Consider the following 6,988-nt stretch of genomic DNA (forward strand, 5'->3'; position numbering starts at 1 on the left):
AAAATACATAAACTATTGTTTTTTTATCGACTAATAAATGAAACAATTCAAGTTGTTTTTGCAGATTCTTTACAACAAGAATACGTCATTCAATCGTAACTCGCACTTAACGAAATAATTACAGTTATATAAACAAAAAATAGACTATTAATAAGTAAAACGCACCAATCAAAAGTTTGCGTTTCACTTATTAAACAAGTTTAATGTTAGAAAAAAACTTACCTTCACGACTTTTGTCCACAATGATCCTGCATTGTGTCAAAGTCGTGAGTAGACGCACCTAATTACACAAACACATGTGGGTACATTTAAAACCAACGTAGCAATGAACGAGCCTGCCACTATACTCCATATTAATGAAAAAAACCGACAACTAATCAAGTTCGGTCTTTCTCCACTGGGTAGTCAGTCAATACTATAAACTATCACGAAGTTATTTTCAATGTCAGACTTGAGCTGACATTTTTGCGAAGTAGAAATTATTATTACCACGACAGTCTAAAAGTGAGTACGAAATAAAACAAGTTCAAATCTCCAACCGCGTATTTATTGTGGAGTTGTATCTTACGTATCTACCGAACAATGAGATATGCCATTTCTGTATAATATTTACAAACGTGAACATAAATAATATCAAAATACATTTTGCTAAGTTTGCCTCACTCGAGAAAGCACTTCCCGTCAAATTAATGAACACAAAATAAATTGGCAGCACCAACAGTAACCATAGAGAATACATAGAACATTTAAAAACATAGAAGGAGGCATCGATATATCGCCTCAGTTTAGATAATACAGAAATCAATTATAGATACATACAACATAGTTTGCATTGATACGATTTGTCCAACTTCGTAATGAGATTAATATTATTATCGAAGTTTTAAGTACCTATCTACTTGTGACGTGTTTGTCTGTTCTCTTGATTGTGAGTGATAGGACACATTGTTAAATAGAAATAAAGACATTAGGTACGGATACACTTCTATATTTAAATTAATCAACTGAATGTCCATTCGGTGCATAGCCCAACTATTAAAAAGAGGACGAGATGTATGTATATCAGAAATAGGGTGTAATCTTAGATATTAAAATAGTACAACTCCAGCTATTTGCATATACTCATATACACAGGTATAAATTTAAAAAAGGATTTTAATGCTACAATTTTGAGCCACAAAATATTAATTATACGAATCACATATCGCTTACATGCTGTTGATATAGAAATACCTTTTGTATATAACCAAATATAAATGTATATGTACGCAAGTATATAATACATTGCGCCCTGCTTTCTTTTATAATTTGGCTTGGCAATGCAAATTTAAAACGTATATATTACCATAATCAAGAGATCAAGACGTTTCAATCACTTTTGGCACCATACATCAATCAATACGTCATAGACAAATTGTATACAGTAAATAATATAATATTTATAATATATCCATCATTATATATGTTGGTACACTCTCTTATGCATATATTATGAATGCACATTACTACTACTATTTGCAGTGAGACCAAATTGATCAAACCAACTGATTCCGCCATTATATAGAATCCTTTGTGCGTTGTTACGTATACTACATATACATAATCGGAGATAATGTAGTTTTATAATCGTCCGATCAACTTGTAAAGGCCAACTGCGGCCAACATCATTATATTAGTCAAAAAAAAAAATGTAGTTGTAATTATTTATATTAATAAACATTAAATGCAGTAGACTGTACCAACATGTCGTTCCCCATCGTATTGTCACGTACCGTGCTCGGCCGTCCAACTTAATAGAAAAAATATATTCTATTATGTTACAACAACCATGTTTACAATCCTATTGTAATGTTCAACATATATTTCTCGTACAATATAACAACGACGCCCGTGACGGGACCCTGTCATCACGGACAACTATTACTACACATTTAATATTGTTTTTATTTTAAAAGACTGTTTTAAAACTGCATTAGACTTAGTTAATTTTAAACTTTCATATATTTTTAATTTATTTAAATATTCATTAGAATTATTATGTTCACAACGTCATATAAAGCGGTGGGTACACACATAACCGTGTCCTAACCAATGTCACATTTAAGCAATTTATTTAAAGTGGCACTATATTTTTATATATTATAGTTTATTTATGTAATACATGTAATTTATTACTATACGTTGAGTAGAAGTGGCCGAAATATTTAAGCTGTAACAAGTAAGGTAGATCAACCAAATCAGTAGTACAATACTGTTTCTCTGTACAAATGTTACATAGAGAATATAGTATATCTGAATTAATCTATATGAAGACAATCATAGACAATAATACTCCGCAAATTATTGTACAGTGCAAGCTGTCCTAATTATATTCTTGACGAAACTGCAAACTACCCTATTTATCAGAGTAAAAAAAAACGCGTTGAACTTCAGATATACAAATTACCATTGCGATGTATAGGGTCATTTAATTATAAAATTCTCGAACATATATATTTTAAAATCGGCCACTCCACGTTACATTTATATATCACCTATATTATATAGTTATATACATTTATGACTTATAATATGTTTTAATAATAAATAAATACATCTGCCACTTAACATGAATCCACATTTATCTATTAAGTGGAAGGATAACTTTCATTGTGCTCGTAATATATTTGTAAATAAGAAAATTCTGTCTAATAAGTGTTGGTGGACACTTCTATGATTTACAGTACGACATCGTACAATAGATATCCACAATTTACATAATTATGGGAGAAGTTATGAATTTAACGTAACAGATACAACTTATTATCGTCACTCGAATTATGGAAACGTCTTATATTTATTACTGTGCTAGTTTCATGAATAGACAAATCCTACAATTTCATAAACTGGTAGCTGATATAATAAGTCGGAAAAAATATCTTGCTTCAAGAGTCGTAAGCTACTAAATTCTAAAACAATAATTATATTTTTAGTCGAATGACCTCATAATGTTTATTTGCGACATGTATTTAAGTGGATGAAACTTGTGGCAATTAGAATTAGAAAAAATGTTTCTGAACTCGTATTTATGCTCTGAATATAATATGTATAATATAAAATAAATTATAGTCGCAAGGTAATTTAGTAGGTATATATTATTTTAGATATACGATAGAAGAAAAGCTTGACAACGGGCGGACCATATGGCAGTTTTTCACCTTCGTTGTATGAAGCTCAAGCACTTAAAATGGCGCTAGAAATGTAGCAGTTTTCCAAGTTAAAATTATACAATTAATTACTACACCGATTTAGTTTAAAATTGTAATAATCCGCGCGTTATAACATAGTGCACATGACAGCTGATATTTTGGTACATTTTGCAGTACAAAAAACGCTATTGAATGTGATTTTTGATACTAAAATCTATACAAATAAATAAAATAGAAGTGTCTATTTGTAATTTCAAATTAACAGTATTCCACTATATGCATATGTAATTGAATACGTTACTAAGATAAAAACCAAATATTTTGTGTCCGACTGTCTGTTTATTCTTTTCTGTTAATCTCTGAACGGCCTGTTCTTTTGGGATTTTCAATCACAGATAGCAAAAATTTTAAGGAGTAACTTAGGCTACTTTTATTATGGATTTTTTATATTATTTTAATAAAAGAAAACTTAATTTCTTCACTATGTCGCGTCTAACAGCTATTATTATTCAGTATTAAAGTTATAAAGATATTTTCAAGATATAATATTTTATAGAATATAAATAACGGTCACAAATGACGTATAATTTAATGATTTGTCATACTGCTCTCGCATCATGCTATAACGCGTAATATACAGTATGGTGTAGTCAGAAGAAATGTAACGAGTTTATACGTTGTCTTACTCTAGTACAGGAATAAATTAGCAGTAATTTAAATATACTACAGATTCAATACTGAATATATAACTATTGAATAGAACATTATCTTATACTATAAAATGAAAACCTCATTTACTCGTACAAAGGGGTTGTTATATTTCAATTAACGTTTGTCCAAACCACATTTTCGAGGGATGGGTATTGTTAGTAATGTGAACTAATAACCCCATTGTTTACTATTTACATGTCATGTTGATGTCCACGTGATTCGCTTGAAAACCGTACTGAGATATTTCTGGTGAATTTGTCACGATGGGCTAACTGATCTGACCTAATGCTCATTCTATCCTCCACGGGTGCCCCGCCACTGTAAACTGTTAGCGCAGGCGGGAGCACCATTCCATTATCAACAATTAAAAAAAATAGAGATTTTCACTATGGTGAAGACAAAATGATAAGTTGCTTTAAATATTTACTTATTAGAATTATGTGTAGAGTTAGAGATTATTAACAAGAATTGTTTGGAATAATTGAAGAACACTAGATTGTCACAAATTTGTATATGAAAAGAGAGTCAGTGGAAATAGACCGACGTAGGCCGATTGCGACAGTGAAATAGTTATGGCCATAGTTCAACTATAATAAACTAGTATATAATATACACTCATTACATAAATAAATATTAATATGAAAATACTAAATTATCTTATATACAACATGTAATAGAATTAACGTAAATAGTTAATTTCAAAGATTTTACATAAATATAATTTTACATTTCTTTATTTCATTCACTTTCATTTAAGGTGGGCTTAGCTATATCAAAAAAAAAAACTAATTAGATTTAACAAATTCCACACTGTTTGAAAATAGAATCTTCTCCATATAGTACATATTTTCAATAGATAATATTTGTGCTTTTAAACAAACAACAGCAATTAAAAACCATTAGCAGCCTTTACGCGACAAATCCTTTCACCCGATTAGGAGAGTGCGCGGGAAAGCCAGCTCGCGTATAGTGAGAGATTTTTTGTGTTCACTCTTTCCCATGTGATTAGGCGGGTTTCAAGTCACTTCACTTTCTTTTAAAATCTTCTTTTCCAAAGACATGTTTAACTTTAATAAATTATCAATAACTCTATAAATATGTATTTTCCCCATAGTCAGATGTCCGCCATATTGAAATGATAATTAATTATTTAAAATAGGCGTTCAATCACTCCCGATTGTACAACGTAGAATCCGCTCACTGGCGCGCGCGATTTTTCTCGTTCTTTGTCTACATTTACATGCACATTCTTTCCTGCGTAAAATCCTATTCGTGCGCGAAAGAGCGTACGAGTAAAGGCAGCAATTGTATTTATTAGTATCTTTTTTGGCAAATAAAGGAGGTGGTAACAACAGCACTAAGTAATATATAAGATGATCCCTTAATGCTTATCAATTGAGACTATCACGTGACAATCGATTCCATTGCACTACTGTTTAACATTTACGTCCCATAGACGTCCTAACATGTCGCTCGCTTACTCCATACACTGGGCGTGGGTAAACTCTCTGTGCAGCTACGACTTTGACAAACCATATTACAAAGAATTGTATCATCGTTAAATACTACAGTATTGGCACCGACGCGTTATCCACCTACTTTATCAAACAAGGAGTAAGAAATAAGTGTAACAGTGAATTAATACGCTACACAAGGCCCACGCATTGGAATGTAGAGAATTGAAATTGAGGTATTTAGATTGATAACGCTTACACATTTTTTAGTTTTTAAACTGCACAATAATGCACTCTTTCTTAACAAATTTAAATATCATTTTCCATCAATATATTTTGGTATCCACAAAATTTCTAATAATATATATTGTTTTCAAAATAAGTATAAAGTGGAGAGTTGTAGAGATATATTGGATTCCATTAGTTGATATAATAAAATTTGAAACATACATTCAATATAAAATATGTGTGAGATAACGACACAAATCTTTTAAATTGTAAATAAGAATCCACAAAGATCTGTCATGGTACAAATCATTTGGCACTTTATCTCACTATTGTTTAGGTATACATTAAAATGACTAAAAATTTACACACACAATCGAAACTTTTCTAAATAAACGAACACTGATGTTGTAAAGACAGTGAATATTAAGAGCTGAATGTCATGTAATTAAACATTTGAGCACATATTTTTAATATACGAATTACAAGCTGGGTGAAATGTAATTTGTAATTCTACCTACCTGTACAATTATTACACAAACATTTTAAAGTAAGAATAATTTAAACAACCCTACTTTGATAGATGCTTTAATCACATAACATTGTTTTTTTTTATTAGGGTGTTGGGCTATTGTCAGGTGCTAAGATCTGTAACACTGCGACTTGTATAGATCTATTGTCTCGTACTTTATCAAAGTTCGCTACCGAGACTCGTCAAGGACAAAAATTGAAGGATGTTCTTAGGAGCAATGGTTTTTATTTCTTCAGGATAGAGTGTATACTTTCCAAAGGAGATATTATGTTTATGCATGAGTGGGCTACAACCACATAGGATGTGTGTGGTGTTTGCTCCTCTGCTTGGCAAAAAACATTGGCCCAATCTATACCTAAATGTAGTTACAATATTATTATAGCTCATGTGAGAAGTCATCTTTGAAAATTATGGGTATTATTAACTTTCTTATTATATTGTGAAATATAAATATTATTCTACTGTCATAGAGATAATTTTAAATTATTTATACTTTAAATCCATACAATTTCAATACATTGTGCCATTAGTGGAAATTAATAATAATAATTACTTGATGTAATTGTTGTCGGTCACAACAAACTATAGCCGTGTATGAAACTGTATGGTCTAATATGTTACTCCTTCCGATAAATACAATCTTTTTTTTTATTTTTAATACACAAACAGGACAATACATTATCACTTTCCATTTAATATCATTATTCTAAATTTAAAGCATTTTTACGCACCATAATAACAAACCAGAGTGCTGCGAGAAGAGAGCAATATACAACCTTTATTAAGTAAGATAGGAAACCATAGACAAGTATTTGAGACAGCAATAGTGTGCTGACGTCAGCACGAAGACTAATCTATGTATTTTATATATATACTAA

This window comes from Achroia grisella, unplaced genomic scaffold (assembly GCF_030625045.1).
Source record: "Achroia grisella isolate CSIRO2021 unplaced genomic scaffold, CSIRO_AGI_Agris_v1 utg754, whole genome shotgun sequence".
NCBI lineage: Eukaryota > Metazoa > Arthropoda > Insecta > Lepidoptera > Pyralidae > Achroia > Achroia grisella.